Source organism: Galeopterus variegatus, unplaced genomic scaffold (assembly GCF_000696425.1).
Source record: "Galeopterus variegatus unplaced genomic scaffold, G_variegatus-3.0.2 Scaffold281, whole genome shotgun sequence".
In the NCBI taxonomy this organism is placed as follows: Eukaryota; Metazoa; Chordata; class Mammalia; order Dermoptera; family Cynocephalidae; genus Galeopterus; species Galeopterus variegatus.
Window position 1 is genome coordinate 668,768 of NW_007726392.1, and position 3,549 is coordinate 672,316.

Genomic DNA, 3,549 nt, shown 5'->3' on the forward strand with positions numbered 1-3,549 from the left:
AACAAGCATTGGTTTCGAAAACCTGACACTTTCATACACCCCCCCCAAAAACCCCCCCCCCCACTCAACTGTCAGACTAAGCAAAGCTCCATCCTCTATTCTACATCTGACTCCCAAACATTTCATATTCCTGTACAGGCAACCTTTTGAAATACTTCCCAGAATTGTGCCTACCTTGCCACTAGATGGCATCGAGGCAACTCTTCTGGAGCAGCTCTTAATCTGAGCAAATAATTCTTCTCTTAATAAGCTGCATTAGTCCAGATATTTGGAAATTGAGCACATCAGACATGTTGTTTATATGTATGTATAAAAAGGACAAGATTTATAAATGCACACATATTCATAGTCTTTCCAGCTTCCTTCCCCACAACCTTGTAAAGAAGAGGGTTTCTTCCCACTAGCTAGTACCACCTCTTTGGTGCTAGAATCAAGGCATTTGGAAGGAGGAGGAAGCCCCAAACTACACAATCCAGGGCCTGGGTGCAGCAAGAATCACAGACTTTGAGGTAGAATGTGCTAGGCATCACAGCATTGCTCAGGGTAGAAGAAGTGAATAGAGTCAAAGCAGGTCGTTGACGGACTTTGCAGATGAGAGAATGGCAGGTATTTTTGTCTGCTTCCATGAGTATGAAAATTTGGGGAGCAAAATAACTACAGCAGACAAAATTTGGAGAACCCTCAGGAGATGGAGCTTAATTTCCCTCTCACTAAGTTTGGGCTGGACTTAATGACTCGCTCTCAAAGAAAAGAGTATGGAAATGGAAAAAATGGTCACTTTACAGTGTTCCTGGCAGACACCACCTTAACAAGTGATCAAGGATAACATCACCAGTGATGAGTCACGTTGATATCATGTACCCCTGATGTGATGAGAAGGGCACTTCACCTCCATGGTAATCTTCCCCCAAAACAATAACCTGGTCCAACTATGAGGAAAACATCAAATAAACCCAAACTGAGGAACATTCTACAAAATGCCCGAACGGTAATCTTCAAAACTGTCAAGGTCATAAAGAAGAAAAGGCTCAGAAACTGTCACAGGCTAGAAGAAACTAAAGAGATATGATAACTAAATGCAATGGTGGTTACTGGTACAGAAAAAGGATATTTGTCAAAAAACTGATAAAATTTGAATAAAGTCTGTAGTTTAGTTCATAGTAATGTACCACTGTTAATTTCTTAGTTTTGGCAAATGCACCATGGCTATGTAAGACATTAACATTAGCAAAAACTGCATGAGGAAAATACTCAAACTCTCTGTTTGCAACTTTTGCAACTTTTCTTAAAAATCATAATAAAAATAAAAACTTTAAGTCAAAAAAGTTAAATAAAACTCAGATCCATATTCATCATTTGTATGAGAACTGCATTCTTAGCAATTCAAGAACTGTGCTTATCCAGAGGAGACTTAGGGGACTGAGGTGTCCCCGTGACATTGCAAAATCATGCTGAGGAAAATCAAGTAACACAGACACCATGCAGGGCTTTATGGATGCCTGCCCATTTGAGGCAAAGTGTTCACAGACTCGTACCAGTGCCAGCCCTCACTAGGACACAAACCTCATGACGAGATTTTTGTTACAGGTACTTATAAGTGGGGCACCTATGGCCATGCATAGAAAGGCAATGTTTTGTAGTCAGACAGATGTGGATTTGCCTCCCAACTCAACCAATTAGTAGCTGTGTTCTTAGACAAGTCAATCAACCCCTCTGAGCTTCAGTTTGCCCTCCCTCTGCATAAAAACGATAATATTTATTTCACAGGGCTATTGTAATAAGAAATTACATAGCCTATTGCCTAGCAAATAGTGTCACTTAATTCATATTTTTTCTTTCCATCCTTTGTGATTTCTCTCCAACCATTCCTTTCAATGAATTCAGAGAGCACCTGATGTCTGTTATTCACAGACGGCTAACCCAGGATGAACTGAGTTGCTGATTCTTAGAAAAAAGGTGATCAGTTCTGCACGGTTCCAGAATCTCTGGAAAGCACAAATAAAGATGAGAAACTGATTAACCCAGGCCACATAGAAATCAAAGATGTAGAGGGGTAGGTGGGAGTTAGGAGAGATCTTTTCTGAGTTATATGAATATGTTTAACTGTTTCTTCTCTTGAGATATCTTTTTTCAGATCACTATAACCATAGTCATTGTCCCAACTATAAAAGCAGCAAAGTTGAGATAAATAATTTTCCTGTATTTAAAATAGGTCAAAAATTTTATCAAACCAATCAAGTAGGTACCTCTGTTTATATACCTGGAGGAAGCTGTACATACATCCTGTTATTTGCCCAGGGTCTCTTGCTCCTTCCTGTTGACCCAAGACAGCATTACAGTCACCCCCTTTTCCAGACCCCCTATATATCCACACAGCCATAATCCAGAGAACAATCAAGCTGTTCTGAGATGATGCTGACCTCACCCCTCCACAACACCAGGCTTGGCGGGGAGGGGGTTCAGGCTGTGCCTGTCCTCCTGCCATCCTTACCCTCCATGTCTCCCCTTTCCTTTCCCCTTTAACCACACAACCCCATTAACCCATGTCACTTCCTCACTAATTTCTATGCCAGGCAAATTTTCATACATACATGGAGATTCTTTTTACACTTTTTTCCTCATAGAATAAAAATGGTCATGGGCCGTTCTTTTGGGGGTAGGGGAAGAAATTTATATCTGCATCCTTCCTTAGACCACAATATCCAAATCCCTAGGTAGTTTCGTCAACTCCACTTCCTCTTTTTACTCGCACACTGAGAGGAATAGGAGGCAGGGCATGTAAAATTTGAAAAAATATTTCCAAAGGATTCTGACATGCATCTCACTTCTCCATCCCTCTTTGAGAACCAGTGGGCAGTGGGTTAGACTAGAGAATCGATGTCCAGTTTTAACTTGTAAAAAATAACATTATTGAAAAATTTATTTTAAATGCCTTCAGTAAGCTTCCATTTCACCTGGAGACTCTGGCATTTGAAGCTATTTTAAAAGCTACATTCAATTCATGCTTTCAAAAAACTAAGATCTCCTTCCTGTCAATCCCTTCTTTCTTTTTCTTTTCTAAACAGCTGAAAATTGTTCATCAACCAAATGCTGATAGCAATGACCAGGGAAATCCAAAGACACAGATGTTTAAGTAAAATTTAAGCAATATATAGAAACTTTCAAAATCTTAGAAATTTTCATGAATTTCATTTAGTTCTTACAAAAAATTGTATCTACTTCGTCATCTTTCTGTTGGCCTATAGCTTTCCAAGAAGCAGCATTCTAAAGAAATTTTTAAAATAGTTTCTTCTTTAATGTTACTACTTTTTCACTTAAAAATATATCTCATATAAATTTCAGGACCTAAAATTCATAGAGATAGCAAGTAGATTAACGGTTGTCAGGGGCTGGGGGAGGGTGGGGAGTGGGTATATATCTGTTAACAGGTACAGGGTGTAGGGGGGAGTGATGAAAAAGACAGTGGTAAATAGATATTGGTTATGTTTGCACAGGTCTGTGGATATACTAAAAGACTGAACTGTACACTCTAAATGAGTGAGCTCTGTG